Below are 19,297 nucleotides of genomic sequence, written 5' to 3'. Positions count from 1 at the left end.
TTCAGACTACCACAATAAAGTGAATATCACAATAAAGTGAGTTACACATTTTTTTTGGTTCCCAGTGAATATAAAAGTTATGTTTTCACTATACTGTAGTATATTAAGTGTGCAATGGCATTATGTACATGCAATGTACATACCTTGGTTAAAAAATACTTCGTGACTATACAATGCTGACACAGAGATATGAAGTGAGCACATGCTGTTGGAAAAATGGTATCAATAAATTTGCTTGATGTAGGGTTGCCACAGATCTTCATCTCCTAAAAACTATAGTGTCTGCAAACTGCAATAAAGCAAAGTGCAATAAAAAGAAATATGCCTGTATTATTAACTAAAATCCATACTTCATTCAGATATCCTTAGATTTTACCTAATGTTCTTCTTTTGCTCTAGCATCCCACCCAGGATACTACATTACATTTAGATGCCATATCTTCTCATGCTTTGTTTGGTGGACAATTTCTGACTTTCCTCGTCATTAATGACTTGAAAACCTTGAGTATTGATTACACATTTTGTATAATATTCCTTAATTGGAAATTGTTTTCTTTGTGATTAGGCCAGGGTATGCATTTTTGGGAGGAAGGATTTTGATCCTTCTTTGGGTCGTAGGCTGGATCATTTTCCTCATCTCCTTCTTCTTCTCCTTCCTCATCCGCTTCTTCACCTTCTTCATCATAATCATCATCATCCACCTTCAATAGCTTCTCCAGTAAAGTATAACACTGATCCTGGGATTATACACTCCAGTAAAAAGTGACCAATTTCAAAGTCTGCAGCAAGGATTGTTTTAGCATCAGCATCCAGATCTCCACTCTCAGAAACTTCAGGAGGGGCAAAAAAATTAAAGAAAGAGTCATTGGAAACTGTTTTAGTGACAGTACTAACTGTCCCACGTCCCTTGTGCTTCTGCTTCTTCTTAATGGTTTTCAAAGTGATATTCTTTCTTTTTTCCAATCTATCTGGCACCCTATAAAACCCATAATTTCTGGTCCATCAAAATAAAAGGGATCAGAATCATCTGGTTCTGACCTCATGCTATATGTCTTTGTCAGCACTTCATTTATAAAATATTCATTGGCTTCAAAGTGAAATTCTAAGACAAAACTCATGGGCTGGCCATCATCTGAGAACTTCACTTTAATATCTTTCAAGTGCTTCAGAATAGGTTCATCATGTTCCTGAAGCATATCACTGAGCAAGTCAACATTCTTAAAAACAGTTAACCAAAATTCGGGAATTCCTTTGGAATCTTCTTTTTCTTCATCCTTTTTCTCATCTTCAATCGTGGCCTTTTCTTTCAACTCCTCTGAGATCTCATCTTCTTCTTCTGGCTCCCATTCTTCTTCTGTAGGTTTGTAAATTGCATTAATAATCTCAAATTGCTTATCAAATAGAGGCTGACAGAGAACAGCATACTTCCTTTCAAGATTGTGAACTTCCTCATAGAATTTGGCTTCGATCTGTGCACATTTAACTTACAGGTTTTTGAGAGCATTCACTCGTTTTTTAACTACCCTAGGCAGGCTTTCAATGTATCTTGTTGGTGTTTCTATTAGACCATCAAGTCTTTCTTGAAGGGCTGCAAGAATCTGAGGATTCTGCATCACCTGAACAGTTAGCTGATGTGCTTTGATTTTTTGTTTCTTCATCAGTTTCTTCTTCTACTTTTTCAGCATCATCCAAATCTTGATCAAGTTTAGACTGTTCTTTGTTGTCAATGTCTGCCATGTTGTAAGAACTCCAAATATTGGCAGCTAGTATGGGGAGTCAGGCGGCCAGAGCTGCTCAGGCAGTGACTCAGGGTTGCAGCGGCGGCTCCACGAGCAGATGGCGCTAAAAAAGCCATCACACATTTTCAAGATTGGTTTCTAGATACAGTAGTGACAACTGATTAGGTAATTTTCACCACTAAAATTTTCAAATATAGCAAATAATAATCCATTGCACATTTCTAAATCACTGAGAGTAAGTTTCAAGTGTTCTCACCACAAAACATGATAAGTATTTGAGGTCATGAATATGTTAATTAGGTTGATTTAATTATTTCACACTGTATTCATAAATCATAGCATCACATTGTACTCTATAAATATATACAACTATAATTTGTTACACTACAATAAAAATAAAGATTAAAAAAATCAACCTGTATTTTAAGGTCATACAAATGGCTTTCTGATTCTTTCCTGAGAACTTTTTTTAATAGGAAGAGAACTCAAGGATATAGTACGTGGAATCCAGGAAGGATAACATGGACACATAGGAAGGGTTATGGCAGGGCAAGAATGTAGATATGATCTGGAAGGTTGGGTTGACACAGTCACATTTCGCCTACTCACATATTTTACTTGGGTCAGCCAGTGTGAACTGCCAGTTTAACATGTGGGGAAAGTAGAACAGTGCATGTTTCAACCTCCACCATCTTATGAGGCTGCAAGTCTTGGTTCCTTTATTTTACCTATTGTCTCTGGGTTACCTACCTGGGGACTGAGCCACATGCATTATTCCCTGCTTCCTAAGAGTCACACTGATCTGCCTCTTTTTCTATCTTTGAGAATTTTCCTTAGAAGTCAAGGTCAAGTTGCAAGGGGGAGCTGTAATTGGCCTGGTTTGGTATCCTTGGGTTAAGAGGGAGTAAGGAACAGTTGTCAAAGCACCCTTCTTTCTTTTGATCACAGGTGATCCTATGCTGAGAGGAGTATGGTATGTTTTATAAGCTTTTCAAGAAGTGGCAAAACCAGGCAGTGAGAAAGCAAACCTCTTCTCTTTAGTGCAAAATGTAGAGGGGCCATGATAATGCTTAGAGCACGATGCAATACATTATAAGCACTCAACAGCTATTAGTTGAGTGAATCAAGTGCTGTGGGTTTCTTCTTACTTGTCTTTATGGCACCTTATTACTCCTTGGGTATCTGTAACTGATGCTGATGATGTCTACTGATGTCCTGATGTCCCTCAGTAACTTCTAAACTTTTCCCAGTGTTTTTCTTCTCTGAAAAACTCTGGCATTTGAAGGTCTTACAATTCAATCTAACCCAAGTTACATACCACCTTGAACTTTTGCTGTGTCTCATAAGTTAGGTAGAGTCTATCTGGAAAATAGAGAGGCACATCACTGGGGCCACCACTGCTTTCCCACCCTATTTTGACCAAAGAGTGTCCAAAGAGGTCCTATCTTCAGAAAGCAGCAAGAGTCTTAGCAGGGAACATATAAATGAAGTGGTCACTGCTTAAGGGAGTTTCCTGGCCTGCTTTAGAGTTAGACTTTTGTCCTTTCCCATTCTTTTCTGAAGAATGGTAGAAACTCCAGTTGGAGAAGAAACCAGGTTTCTATTCACTGTATGCTATTTTTAAATTTGGTTTACAGCAGAGAGAAGGATGTCTGCTTACTCTTACAAGAAGGACTGTATCTACACAGAAGGGTACTTCCTGAGCCTATATAAAGGTTTCTCAATATGTTAGGTGCTAAGCAGAGAGGTGGAGCCTGTGAAATATAGCTTTTATAAAACAAAGGGACTAAGAAGCCCATTTGGAGGAATTCTTTGGCCCAAACTGCAAAGCCATAGGAAAATTTAAGTCATTCTTTAATTACGGAAGCACTATTTAGGGGTTTTCAATGTGTGGTCAGAGCTTATATCAGAATCATCAGGGAGAAGTTATTTAAAATGTTGATTCCTGGTCAACTCTTTGCCAGCTGAATTAGAATCTCTAGGGATGGGGCTAGGAAAATCTATGTTGTAAACTAATTTCCCTTGTAATCCTTCTAAGTCACTAAATAATGAGTGCTCTAGGGGCCGTCCTTTAGATTTTATATTCTAAACTTGAAGAAAACACTCCATGTTTGTTATATTGATAATTTTAATGTTATTTTTGGCTTAAATAGTGTGGTAGGCAGAATTCTAAGATGATGCCCAATGACTCACCCCTTGTAAAACTCTTTTTTCTTGACTATGGGTGGATCCTGTAGCTTGCGTCTAATCAGTAGACCATAGCAAAAATGATGGAATATTACTTTTTGGATTATGTTACATTATATAGCAAAGTTAAAGGAATTTTACAGATGTAATTAAACCCCCTAATTAGTTCACTTTAGGTTAACCAAAAGGGAAATTACTTTGGTAGGCCTGACCTAATCAGTTGAGCCTTTTAGAGGAGGGTCTAGAGGTAGAGAGAAAAGAAGCAGCAGAGACGTTTTCCTGCTGGCTTTAAGGAAACAAACTGCCACATTGTGGAGAAGGTCATATGGCAGGGAACACATATAGCCTCTAGGAGAGAGTGAGCCTCAGTCCTACAATCCTAAGACTTGGATCCTGTCAGTAACCAGTGAGCCTGGAAGAGGATCTCAGCCTCAGATAGCAGCACCTGCTGACATCTTGAGGCAGCCATGTGAGACCCTGAGCTGAAGACCCAGTGAAGATGTGCTGGGATTGTGTGTACTTAGACCCATGGAAACTGTGAAGTAATAAATGTATATTTTCTTCTGCTGATGTTTGTTATACAGTAATAGAAAATTCATGCACATAGTAGAGAATAAAATGTCTTATTTTTCAAGAATTCTGAATTACATATAATCTTCCCAGTTGCTTTGACGTCTACAGCAACACTGTGGGTCCTGGTACCTGTTGGGGAATAGGAAATCCTTCCAAAAGCTACATGGGAACAAATTGTTCTAAGAGCATCAGTTTACATATGTTCAACATCCATACATACTCTTTTCTGTGATTTATTGTCTTGGAAAGGAGCCTGCAATTCAGGAGGCCACGTGCATCCTTCTTTTCTGCCTTTGTTTTCACTTTCCAAAAGAAAGGCATAAATTCACACCTCTGAAATCTTACCACAGTGAATAGTTCAGGGGTATAAAAATCTCCAATCCAATGAAAAATATCAATTATGATGATGATTTCACTGATTAAAGGATTTTATGACTTTCTCTGTCTTTTACATATGTTTGTGGGGTGAAAACTGTGGCATTAGAAATGGTATTTCAGCTTCTGTGGCAATGCTCCAAACTCAAATATATTGTCAAGTAGGGTAGCAGAAGCGATGACATTTTCTTATATCCCCTACTTGTCAATGACTACAATACTTCCCGGGGAGAGGCACATGAGAGGAGAATGAAGAGAATATGCTCCAGTCTCTCTTCACTTCAGGATGCAGTCACAGAGCAGCTCCTACCTGGTATGTGACAGTGCTCACAACAGAAGGAAGAGACATGGCAGTAAAACGTGGTTGTTCCTAAAGATGCTTGGGAATATTGAAGGTTAGAGAAGCCTTATTTTGTCCAGGTAGCAACCTCATGGAAAAAGTCTGTTTCAATAAATATATCTATGTTAGAATTCAGAAGTGAGATGCTTGTTACAAGAACATGTGTTAACAGTTACTTAGATTGAAAAATGAGGACAGACTTTTTCTAATAGAAAGCAAATCCAATTTGATTGATTGGTTTTGTAATGACGACTGACTTTGCGTGGTCGATATCTCCATAAGTTGACAGAGCTGAGTCTGTAGTTATGAGGTTTGGATGAATATATTGAATGATCAGATAAAAATATGTTATCAGCTGGGCGTGGTGGCTCACGCCTGTAATCCTAGCACTTTGGGAGGCCGAGGTGGGCAGATCATCTGAGGTCAGGGGTTTGAGACCAGCCTGGCTAACATTGTGAAACCCCGTTTCTACTAAAAATACAAAAAATTAGCCAGGTGCGGTGGCTCGTGCCTGTAATCCAAGCTACTTGGGAGGCTAAAGCAGGAGAATTGCTTGAACCCAGGAGATGGAGGTTGCAGTGAGCCGAGATCATGCCATTGCACTCCAGCTTGGGCAACAAGAGTGAAACTCTGTCTCAAAAAAAAAAAGTTATCAAAAATATTTTGAGTAAGGAGTACTGTAATTAACAATATTTTGGTTTTCCAAATTCATTCTATATTAGATTACACAAAATGTTTTCATGTAGAGTAGCAGGTATAATTATATATTTGTTGATAAGCCTCGGTAAAGCCATTTAAAAATAATTCTCAGAAATTAAGTGAATGAGTATAGTGACTAGATAATGAATAATTTTAAAACTCATTTACAATTCTTAGGTTTTGACAAAATTAAAGGAGAATCTAATTGAGTTGTCAGCCAATAAAACATTAAAATAAGTTTTGACAGATTGCAATATAATTTTGGGCATTTAAGTCAGAAGCAAAATTTTTTTCATTCTAATTTACTTACCTATGTGAAGAATTTTTTAATTGCGTACATCTACAAAAGTGAAAAAAGAGTAATGGATTTGATTTTGAAAGAGTTTGAATAGGTGACTAATAATATCAGAATTTGACTTTGTGGGGAAAGTAAATTGAAAAATATAAGTTCTGGAGCAAAAAGGAATGATGTAAATTTTCTAACTATCAAATAAAACTTATTTATGTCATTTTAAAGCATATCATAACTTGTCTTATGACTAGATATTTTACCCAATTTGGCATGTTTGAAAGAATGATGGAATAGTTTTATTTAAATGGTTGATTTTTACAATGTGCTGCAAATGACAACTTTTGAATATTTTAAGGCATAAAATGGAAAGCTTTAGCTGTTCACTTTAACAATTTAGAGGAGACCTGTAGTTTCTCAAAATTATTTTAGGATATATACAGTTAAAAAATGTGAAGGCCATTGATTGCCTTAGTCAACAGTAGTCTAAGGAATACTGGGTGAATTCCAGACCTCAGAGGCTTACAACAATGTGGATTTGTTTCTCGTTCATCTTACTTGTGCTTCTCCTCCATGCTTCAGGCCAAAGAGGTGCCTACCTGGGACGTGACTGTGTTCTTGGCAGAGGTGAAAGACATAGAGGTCACATGTGGTCACTTTCAAAGCTTAAGCTTGGAAATGGTGCCATGATTTTCATCCCATTTTCTGGACCAAAGCAACCCACATGGCCAGGCCTGACATCAATGGAGCAGAAAGCAAAATCATCCCACTAGAAGGATCAGCAAATAATTGGGAATAAAAAGAAAAACTACCACAATGATCTACAGAATTACAGACACTTATAATGGGGTAAAATATGGAAATGCACAGTAAAAACGAAGTTGCATAAAAGAGAAAAATCAAGAGGGGCCTCAATATAAAAATAGAGGTACAAGGACAAAATTTAATATATTATTAAGAAGATAGACTTTTGCTTATTTGGAACAACCTGTTTTCTGACTCATTTGGAATAATTTTAGTTGCAGTCACTTAAATGCTTCATGGAACAGAGCTTTAAGGCTGCTGACATATATGTGCATCAAGTCCAATCAATAGCAATTTTTTTTTGTCTGAACCCTTATGAAATTTGATGTTTTGTGTTGGCAGGTTTGTTTGCATCTTTATCTTTCCAGTAAGTACAGCTTCACCACTTGCCATTTGTGAAATGATTTGTTCATCTATTTGGAAACAGAATGTTAAAAGTTTGTCAGGGAAAATGATGAGAAAACAAATCCTGTTTTGAAATCTTAAAAGTTTCCCAGTGTAAGAAACTTCGTAGAAACCTTCTGGAACTCTAAGATGAGAACTTGAAGGATCAGCCAGCTAGTAAGCCAACTCTTACTGCCAGTCTGTAACATAAATGCTTTCAATATTCAAAGCTGTTCTGTCAATTGATATATTTTAATGTGGAATCTCACCTCCTACAACTGTATTGGGAGTTTTTGAAACATGATAATTTCATATGTAAGCTCCCAGAATTATTATGTGTTTAACATATTTAAACATTTTTTCCCTTAAATTTCAATCTGGAATAGTAAAAAGATTGATACATTGTGGTTTAAAGAGAGTTTAGGAAAAACATTTATGAGCCATTGTCTCTTTATTCTCTTTTACTCCCCATAAACTTAATTCATAGCCACTATAATGTAATGTGATGCATTATATATTGATTATAAAAGACCCTTTCCCTTTGGAATACTACATGCAAAATACTTAGCATTTTTGCCAGATATACAGTAAATAGTCAATAAATGTTAGCTAATAAAAACGATAAACACATTCCCAACAGTTTGATGGGATGGGGGAGAATGGTAAGGCAACTGATGGCCAGAGGGAAAAAACTTAATCTTTATTTTTTAAAGGAGTTTAGGGTGTCTGTATTATTTTTTACATTGGCAAGTAAAATTGTATATGTCATGTACATTGTGATGTTTTGAAATACGTTACATTGTGGAATGGCTAAATCAAGCTAATTAATATATGCATTATCTCACATAGTTTTTTTTTTGGTGAGAACACTAAAAAATCTACTCTCAGTGTTTTTCAAGAATACAGTATATCATTGTTGGCTGTAGTCACCATGTTGTACAATATACCTCTTTTAAACCTTATTTCAAAAAGTTATTTTCTTTTTTAGTATGTAGAGCAATGGGTGTGTTAGTGAATAGTTTAAGAGAGTTGACTTAGTCAGCAAGTTCAATCAGAAAGGGTAGGTGAGCAGCAGGATTCTGAGGATCAATTGCATTTGTGGTTCTTTTTCTCTGATGATTTCTTAGACCTTTTACTGGTGATCTGAGTGTCATCTCAATGTTTTTCACTTTATTCTGGAAATTCTTCCCACAGATCTAGAAATAGGAACATTTTATTTGTTCTGATTTATAACGGCAGTCAAATAATTATGCCTGTTAATCATCTTTTACTATTTCATCCATTAATAAGCACAATATAACTGTATGTGACTTTTTATCTAAGTGAAATCTCAAATAGTTATAACTACTCTTGTTTTCAGAATTAGTGGACTGGAGTTAGGACTCTTTAACGCTATTCTGAAAACAAACTGGACCCCCCCCTTTTTTTTTTGCCTGAAAGGTGATCAACCTAGAAAATGCAAGCTCAATAATTCCTTTCTGAAATAGTCAATTTGAATGCAAAGTTAGTTTTTAAGAGTTTGTCTGTAAATGCTGGCATAGCACAATTAAAAGGAAAAGGTATGAATTTGAGAAGTTGAAAGAAAAACCTAATTTTTCTGAAATCTTTTTGATGCCTATCATCATTTTCCCAATTTAAGCCTAACTGCTAAGTTGTTTTCCACTGTCCCCAGCAGGGGAGAGGTGGAAAGAAACAATGTTTAATTGGATTGCAACTACATGACCCCAGAACTTTTCATTAAATCCGTGACAAATCAGCCAAACTAATTGGTGTCTTGAAGCCAAAACAACTTCTTGATTAACTAAATTTCTCACTTTTTAAATTGGTGGTTTTCTTGTTGCATGGATACAGCATTAGCTAAACCAAATAAAAATTAGAGATTTTCTGTAAACCATAGGAGGTATTTATGATACCTGTCAAAGCAGCTCTAGCAGGGCCAAGTTGGGAGCTCCTGAACATAGTGGCAAAGGCAAAATTAGCTTTGCATCCTCTCTGCTCTACTTAAAGATCCCTCCCACTCTGGTCTGGTGACCCAGCTCCAGGTGCCAGCTCATGGGGTATGGAAACACCCACTCAGTGTTGTGATCCCACAGAGCTATCTGTCTTGTAATCCTAGCTGGGAGTTAACTAATAGTGACTTCAGGCTGTTACCTTCCAAGGAATATTTGAATTCAAATGAGTGATTGGAAGGAACAGCAACTCTAAGGATTTTATTTCAAGTAGATGATGGATGAAATTTTGGAGGTTAGGAAATTCTCAGATCTTACCCCATAGACAGCAGTTTGCCTATGCTGCTATGGGCTGGTCTGTGTAATGAACACAGACGATACATAGACAAGGTGAGACACTGAGGGCATTAGTCCAATTCTTCATCTAGACTGCCATTTTTAAAAATTATACTTTAAGTTCTGGGATACACGTGCAGGATGTGCAGGATTGTTACATAGGTATACATGTGCCATGGTGGTTTGCTGCACCCATCAACCCATCATCTACATTAGGTATTTCTTCTAATGCTATCCCTCCCCTTGGCCCCCACCTCCTGACAGGACCTAGTGTGTGATGTTCCCCTCCCTGCGCCCATATGTTCTTATTGTTCAACTCCTACTTATGAGTGAGAACATGCAGTGTTTGGTTTTCTTTTCGTGTGTTAATTTGCTGAGGATGATGGTTTCCAGCTTCATCTATGTCCCTGCAAAGGACATAAACTCATTCTTTTTATGGCTGCATAGTATTCCATGGTGTATATGTGCCACATTTTCTTTATCCAGTCTGTCATTGATGGGCATTTGGGTTGATTCCAAGTCATTACTATTGTGAAGTGCTGCAATAAACATACATGTGCATGTGTCTTTATAGTAGAATGATTTAAATCATTTGGGTATATACCCAGTAATGGGATGGCACGTCTGGTCAAGTCGTGTTTCTGGTTCTAGATCCTTGAGGAATTGCCACATTGTTGTCCACAATGGTTGAACTAATTTACACTCCCACCAACAGTGTAAAAGCATTCCTATTTCTCCACATCCTCTCCAGCATCTGTTGTTTCCTGACTTTTTAATGATCACCATTCTAACTGGTGTGAGCTGGTATCTCCTTGTGGTTTTGATTTGCATTTCTCTAATGACCAGTGATGATGAGCTTTTTTCCATATGTTTGTTGGCTGCATAAATGTTTTCTTTTGAGAAGTGTCTGTTCATATTTTTTGCCCACTTTTTGATGGTGTTGATTTTTTTTCTTGTAAATTTGTTTAAGTTCCTTGTAGATTCTGAATATTAGCGCTTTGTCAAATGTATAGATTGGAAAATTTTTCTCCCATTCTGTAGGTTGCCTGTTCACTCTGATAATAGTTTCTTTTGCTGTGCAGAAGCTCTTTAATTAGATCCCATTTGTCAGTTTTGGCTTTTGTTGCAATTACTTTTGGTGTTTTAGTCATGAAGTCTTTGCTCATTCCTGTGTCCTCAATGGTATTGCCTAGGCTTTCTTCTAGGGTTTTTATGGTTTTAGGTCTTATGTTTAAGTCTTTAATCCATCTTGAGTTAATTTTTGCGTAAGGTGTAAGGAAGGGGTCCAGTTTCAGTTTTCTGCATGTGGCTAGACAGTTTTCCTAACACCATTTATTAAATAGGGAATCCTTTCCCCATTGCTTGCTTTTGTTAGGTTTATCAAAGATCAGATGGTTGTAGATGTTTCATGTTACTTCTGAGGCCTCTGTTCTGTTCCATTAGTCTATATATCTGTTTTGATACCAGTACCCTGCTGTTTTGGTTACTGTAGCCTTGTAATATAGTTTAAAGTCAGGTATCGTGATGTCTCCAGCTTTGTTCTTTTTGCTTAGGATTGTCTTGGCTATACAGGCTCATTTTTTGGTTCCATATGAAATTTACAGTAGTTTTTTCTAATTCTGTGAAGAAAGTCCATGGTAGCTTGATGAGAATAGTATTGAATCTATAAATTACTTTGGGAAGTATGACCATTTTTATGATATTGTTTCTTCCTATCCATGATCATGCAATGTTTTTCCATTTGTTTGTGTCCTCTTTTATTTTGTTGAGCAGTGATTTGTAGTTCTCCTTGAACAGGTCCTTCACATCCCTTGTAAGTTGTATTCCTAGGTATTTTATTCTCGTTGTAGCAATTGTGAATGGAAGTTCACTCATGATTTGGCTCTCTGTTATTGGTGTATAGGAATGCTTGTGATTTTTGCACATTGATTTTGTATCCTAGACTTTGCTGAAGTTGCTTATCAGTTTAAGGAGATTTTGGGCTGAGATGATGGGGTTTTCTAAATATACAATCATGTCATCTGCAAACAGGGACAATTTGAGTTCCTCTCTTCCTATTTGAATGCCTTTATTTCTTTTTCTTGCCTGATTGCCCTGGCCAGAACTTCCAATACTATGTTGAATAGGAGTGGTGAGAGACAGCATCCTTGTCTTGTGCCTGTTTTCAAAAGGAATGCTTCCAGCTTTTGCCCATTCAGTATGATATTGGCTGTGGGTTTGTCGTAAATAGCTCTTACTATTTTGAGATATGTTCCATCAATACTTAGTTTGTTGAGTGTTTTTAGCATGAAGGGATGTTGAATTTTATGAAAGGCCTTTTCTGCATCTATTGAGGTAATCATGTGGTTTTTGTCATTGGTTCTGTTTATGTGATCGATTACATTTATTGATTTGTATATGTTGAACCAGCCTTGCATCCCATGGATGAAACCTACTTGATCGTGGTAGATAAGCTTTTTGATGTGCTGCTGGATTCAGTTTGCCAGTATTTTATTGAGGATTTTCGCATCGGTATTCATCAGGGATATTGGCCTGAAGTTTTCTTTTTTTGTTGTGTCTCTGCCAGGTTTTGGTATCAGGATGATACTGGTCTCATAAAATGAGTTAGGGAGGAGTCCCTATTTTTCCGTTGTTTGGAATAGTTTCAGAAGGAATGAAACCAGCTCCTCTTTGTACCTCTGGTAGAATTTGGCTGTGAAGCCCTCTGGTCCTGGACTTTTTTTAGTTGGTAGGCTATTAATTACTGCCTCCATTTCAGAACTTGTTATTGGTCTATTCAGGGATTCGACCTCCCCCGATTTAGTCTTGGGAGTGTGTATGTGTCCAGGAATTTATCCATTTCTTATATATTTTCTAGTTTGTTTACATAGAGGTATTTATAGTATTCTCTGATGATAGTTTGTATTTCTGTGGAATCAGTGGTGATATCCCCTTTATCATTTTTTATTGTGTCTACTTGATTGTTCTCTCTTTTCCTCCTTATTACAGGCTGCCATTTTTATTCCTATCTGATTTTGGGGCAATGAAGTTGAGTTTCGAGAATTTGCAACCTTTAAAATGAGGAGCTAGGGAAAAGAAGGACAAGGGCATATGACCATAAATATTAATAAGTATCGAATACTATTAATGTACCAAACACTGAACTAGATACACAGGAGAGTAAAACAAGGTAGTGTCCTTGTCCTAATGGTACTTGCTCGGATAGTGGTGGGAGCTAGCAAATAACCATACAAACATGTATGTGTGTGTGCATGTTATATGTATATATGTATGTGTATGTGTGTGTATTTGTGTATATATTTATAGGTAAAATGTGAATTTTAATAAATACTGTGAATGAAAGGCAGCCATTCAATTTTGCCTCCTAGGGGCAGATTAACTCAATGGTTAAATTCACAGACTCTGGATCCACAAGGCCTGGATCAAATTCCAGCTCTGCCACTTCTTAGCTGTGTCATCTTAGGTGTGTTACTTAAGCTTCCTGTGCCTCCCTTTCCTCATCTGTAAAATGGCGATAATAACACCTACCTTATAGAGTTGTGGTGAGGACTGAATGAATTAACATATGCAAAATGATTAGAACAGAGCCCAGCACAGTGTTAACCTTTAGCTAGTATTGTTACTGGGGGTCAGGGAGAGAGCCTCATTGAGGAAATGACAGGGATGATTAGGAGGAGGCCCCGTGAGAGGGTTAGGAAGTGTTCCCCGGGCCAAGGGAAGAGCTTCTGAGGGGAGAAGCAGTTTGGCACACTGGAGAAACAGAGAAGAAGCCCACTGGGGTGCACCAAGTAGCCACAGGATGGAGAGGAGGCTCCAGAGTGGGGACAGAGGTCAGATCATGTCAAGATTTGAAGAGCATTTTAAGGATTTTGGATTTTATTCTAAATGTGATGGAAAGTGACAGACATGTTTTACACTGGAAAATGACATGATATAATTTATGCTTTAAAAACAAACACTCTGGCTACCTTGTGGAGACCAGACAGGAGAGCTGTGGTAGGGAAACCACTGTGGGGGCTATATTAGGGATCTCCAGAGAGCATGACTAGAGGTTGGGGGCACAGAGAGAGAGAGAGAGAGACGGAGAGAGAGAGAGAATGTTAAGGAGATGGCTCACTTAATTGTGGAGGCTGGCAAGTCTACAGGGCAAGTGGGCTGGAAATTCCAGCAGGGGTTGATGATGCAGTCTTGAGTCCAGTGGCAATCTGGAGGCAGAATTCTTTCCTCTTCAGGGGACCTAGATCTTTTCTCTTCAGGCTATCAAAAATTGCATGAAGCCCAGCTATGGAGGATAATCTGCTTTCCTGAAAATCTACTGATTTAAATGTTAATCACATCCGAAAAACACCTTCACAGACACTTCTAGATGGGTGTTTGACAAGACAGCTTGACATCACAGCCTGGCCAAGTTGCCACACAGAATTAACCATCTCAGGGGGTATTTCCACCATCAAGATGAGAGAAGGTGGTGGACTAGGGTGATGACTGAGGGGATTGAGAGAAGTGGCTGGAGTCAAGCTTTAGTTTGAAAATAGAATGAGCAAACTTGGTGTGGATTGCGAAAAGGGGTAAGAAGCAGGAGCAATCAAGACCATCCCCTCGATTTCTGGGGTAAGAAAAGAGCACAGCCCTACCTCATCCATCCAGGCAACTTCAGTGGGTAGGGGAGAGAGATACTATCAGGGAGAGTGGAGAGAGAGGGAAGGAAGAAGGAAGAGAGAGAAAGAAACAGTGTGGGCATCCTTAGGTGCAGAAAATGCAGGGAAGTGGGGGAGCTTAGCTCAGATGTTGAGAAGCTGGTATTTCACCTGGGAAATGCCATGGCAGAGTGAGCAGGTGACATGGCATTCTCCATCAGTGATCTTATACAGTAGTGCCCTCAATTCCTACTAAACATGGCCCAAAAGATGTCAGGAAGGACTGGTTCATTCCACTGTGAACCAGAGCAGGAGTGTGAGGTAAGAAGCCTTCGTTTGTAGAAAGCATAAGGAAAGTTGTTTCAAAAGGGGGGCAGTCTTAGCTGTGCCAAATGAAGTCAAGAGTTCTAGGTCTGATTTAAATGTTAATCCCATTTGAAAAACATCTTGACAGCCACTTCTAGACTGGTGTTTGACCAGATAACTTGACATCACAGCCTAGCCAAGTTGACACATAGAATTAAGCATCTCAGGGGTATTTCCACTATCCAGGTGGAAAAGGGCTCATTCAGTTTGACAACGTGGGCATCTCTGGTACCCTTGAGAGTAGCTTTGCTGGTCGTCCCATTTGCAGACGAATAAATTGGGGTGAGACAGGTGAACTACGTAGTCCGAGTTCAAACTTACAACTCAGTTTGCCTGCCTCAAAGACCATGCTCTTAATTTCTTTTTTCTTTTCTTTTTGAGATGGAGTCTTACTCTGTTGCCCAGGCTGGAGTGCAGTGGTGCAATCTTGGCTCACTGCAGCCTCTACCTCCTGGGTTCTAGCGATTCTCCTGCCTCAGCCTCCCGAGTAGCTGGGATTATAGGCGTGCGCCACAATGCCTAGTTAATTTTTGTATTTTTAGTAGAGACGGGGTTTCACCGTGTTGGCCAGAATGGTCTCGATCTCTTGACCTCGTGATCCACCCTCCTTGGTCTCCCAAAGTGCTGGGATTACGGGCGTGAGCCACTGTGCCCGGCCCATGCTCTTAATTTCTGAACATGTTTCCTCCCTCTGAGAATGAGCACAGTGTAGAGTCTTGCTGCCTCAGCCCTGATTTTATGCCCTTTATGTGTTGTGGGTGGTCGAGGGCTAGTGCTCTGATCCTGGATTTGAGCCCAGATAAAGAACGGAGTTTTCTGAGAACACCTCACATTTCCAATAGTTAAGACTTTTACTAAACTTGTAATATTTGGTAACATTTTCTTAAAGTCTTGGTGGTGGTAAACTATCAATTTATAGCCCCAGTTCTTTATATTCCTTCTTGGTTAGGAAACGCAGGCAATTAAAGCAAATTTATGGAAACAGATTTCATACTTAGCCTTGTAACAAAATTTCACCCCAAACTAAAAACAACCACTTAACCATATTGAAGAGCTAATTTAGTTTCAACCCAGCAATTTTGAAATAAGTACTTGTATAAGAAAATTTAAATTATAGTAGTTCTTCTCTAGAACTTACTGTGTATATACTTAAAATTTTGTATCCATGCTATTATGGTTGATTTAATATTCTGTTATTTCCAACTCATATTAAACTCCCTTTTTTTTAAAAAAAAATTTTGACTTCTGGATTCACGTCAGTGACTCTGTACCCATGTTTCTTGTTCCTTTCTTTATATAATGGGTAAAGGGGAGATGGCCTTGGGTAGTCCAGTTTGTAGCTCTGGCAGTGATGTCTTTTTAACCCCCCAGAATATATTTAAGAAATGGGCATGTGAATCATAGTCATATCTAAGAAATAAAAACAATAAAAAGAACAAAGTAGTTGGGGTTGAAACAGAAAAGGCAGACTATCTCTTCCCACTACCCCATGAATCAGATCGATGGATGTGTCTGTGCTTAGGCAGACCCATGGTGAGATAGGCAGGGAGGGGTGGGGGGGGGGCAGGAGAGAGACAGAGAGAGAGAGAGAGAGATAGAGAGAAAAAACTAGAAAAGTTCTTTATTAGTATTTCTACAAGAAATACACTAGATGGATTGGGGTCAAAACCAGTCTGTTTTATATGTGACCCTCTGCACCCCACTTTCAATGTGCTTTTCTCTGCTCAGATGGCATTTAAAAAATCATATAACAGTTTCCTTCTAAAACAGACTTCTGGACTTATTTTTTCCTTTAATCTATATCTGCCAGTTTGGGACAGTATTGCCTTCACTTGATGAAAATCTTTGCTATTAATTGAGGATGTAGCTAATATTTCTGTCATAGGAAGCAAGGTGACACAGGATTACTTTTCATATATCTCTCATGCCCAGGGAGAATGAACACAAAGGTTTCCCTTTTCATCACAAGATAGAAGATTCCTAATTTTTTTTTTTTTTTTACTCATGTTTGTTTACTATTGTGGTTTTTTTTTATTTTTTTATTTTTTATTATTATACTTTAGGTTTTAGGGTACATGTGCACAATGTGCAGGTTTGTTACATATGCATCCATGTGCCATGTTGTTTTGCTGCACCCATTAACTCGTCATTTAGCATTAGGTATATCTCCTAATGCTGTCCCTCCCCCTTCCCCTCACCCCACAACAGTCCCCGGAGTGTGATGTTCCCCTTCCTGTGTCCATGAGTTCTCATTGTTCAATTCCCACCTATGAGTGAGAACATGCGGTGTTTGGTTTTCTATCCTTGTGATAGTTTACTGAGAATGATGTTTTCCAGTTTCATCCATGTCCCTACAAAGGACATGAACTCATCATTTTTTATGGCTGCATAGTATTCCATGGTGTATATGTGCCACATTTTCTTAATCCAGTCTATCGTTGTTGGACATTTGGGTTGGTTCCAAGTCTTTGCTATTGTGAATAGTGCCGCGTGAAAATGGCCATACTGCCCAAGGTAATTTATAGATTCAATGCCATCCCCATCAAGCTACCAATGACTTTCTTCACAGAATTGGAAAAAACTACTTTAAAGTACATATGGAACCAAAAAAGAGCCTGCTTCGCCAAGTCAATCCTAAGCCAAAAGAACAAAGCTGGAGGCATCACGCTACCTGACTTCAAACTATACTACAAGGCTACAGTAACCAAAACAGCATGGTACTGGTACCACAACAGAGACATAGATCAATGGAATAGAACAGAGCCCTCAGAAATGATGCCGCATATCTACAACTATCTGATCTTTGACAAACCTGACAAAAACAAGAAATGGGGAAAGGATTCCCTATTTAATAAATGGTGCTGGGAAAACTGGCTAGCCATATGTAGAAAGCTGAAACTGGATCCCTTCCTTACACCTTATACAAAAATTAATTCAAGATGGATTAAAGACTTAAATGTTAGACCTAAAACCATTAAAATCCTACAAGAAAACCTAGGCAATACCTTTCAGGACATAGGAATGGGCAAGGACTTCATGTCTAAAACACCAAAAGCAATGGCAACAAAAGCCAAAATTGACAAATGGGATCTAATTAAACTAAAGAGCTTCTGCATAGCAAAAGAAACTACCATAAGAGTGAACAGGCAACCTACAGAATGGGAGAAAATTTTTGCAACCTACTCATCTGACAAAGGGCTAATATTCAGAATCTACAATGAACTCAAATAAATTTACAAGAAAAAAACAAACAACCCCATCAAAAAGTGGGCAAAGGACATGAACAGACACTTCTCAAAAGAAGACATTTATGCAGCCAAAAAACACATGAAAAAATGCTCATCATCACTGGCCATCAGAGAAATGCAAATCAAAACCACAGTGAGATACCATCTCACACCAGTTAGAATGACCATCATTAAAAAGTCAGGAAACAACAGGTGCTGGAGAGGATGTGGAGAAATAGGAACACTTTTACACTGTTGGTGGGACTGTAAACTAGTTCAACCATTGTGGAAGTCAGTGTGGCGATTCCTCAGGGATCTAGAACTAGAAATACCATTTGACCCAGCCATCCCATTACTGGGTATATACCCAAAGGACTATAAATCATGCTGCTATGAAGATTCCTAATTTTAATGTCAGAGTGACACCTTAGCGGAGTTTGTATCTGGTTAAATAGTCTTGAGTATCAGGATAGCCTGTTCTCCAGTACTTCCCGCATACCCTCTTCATAAGTGGGACCCCTCATCTCCCTTTATCCATCTCTGGGGTGCTATGAAGGTAGTCAGTGTTTCCCTGTGCATCTGATTTGATCTTTAAAGGCCCATAGCAGTAATAGATTTATCTTTTCACATTCAATGCATTCAGCTTATAATAGTTCCCCATTTCATGACTGCTAATTTTGTTGTACAACCTTAAATGACTCCAAGCATTGGTATGGGCATCCTAATATTTTCCTGTGACGTTACCCAATTTCCAGACTCTGAACAACAGCCTCCATTATACATATCTTCTTGTTCTTTTGGACAATTACATTATGAACGTAGCAGTCAGGACACAGTCAGGAGACAGAGACCACAACTTGTTTTATTTTAAAAGAGAGAATTTAATGTAAAGAACGGTTAACTAAGAAATGAAAGGCAAAATGAATGAAGTTATGGTGGAGGGAGCAAATGCAGGAAGCAGCTACCACTGTTAGGGCTGGGAGAACAAGGAGAAAAGGTGGGAATTGGAAAACCTTAGAAGCGTGGAAGAGAGATCTCACGGAGCTGAAACTAAGAATTCTGAGAAGGAGCCATTGCTTAGCAGGTCCTTGTTTCTCTAAGCTGAGAGTAGGTGTCCTGGCTTCTAAGGCAGGGACACTGGTTGGCCGGTATTTCTGATGGCATACAATGGGGCTCGATGCACAAGTACCGGGAAAATGCACTGGTTCAGTTGATGCTCTGGGAAGGAGCTGCACCTGCTGGTGTAGAGAAGGAAAGCAGGGTGACACAGGAAGCAAGCAGGAAGGAGCAAATCTCTTCTACCTCCTCTAGCCTTGGAATCTCCCTTTAGTTCCTCTATGGGCAGCACCTGACAAGGAGAAGCTGGCAGGGGAATCACAGGGGAGAGTACAG

At 38.6% G+C, this 19,297-nt stretch overlaps 1 pseudogene; it reads right to left on the bottom strand.

The window, feature by feature from the left end:
* Positions 1-512: 512 nt before the first annotated feature.
* On the bottom strand, positions 513-1,798 carry LOC116467482 (nucleosome assembly protein 1-like 1; annotated as a pseudogene).
* Between the last annotated feature and the right edge of the window lie 17,499 nt (positions 1,799-19,297).

The sequence above is a fragment of the Hylobates moloch genome, unplaced genomic scaffold (assembly GCF_009828535.3).
Source record: "Hylobates moloch isolate HMO894 unplaced genomic scaffold, HMol_V3 SCAFFOLD_4, whole genome shotgun sequence".
Lineage (NCBI taxonomy): Eukaryota > Metazoa > Chordata > Mammalia > Primates > Hylobatidae > Hylobates > Hylobates moloch.
Note: the sequence above shows the minus strand (reverse complement) of the source record. Positions and strands in the feature narration are given on the sequence as shown.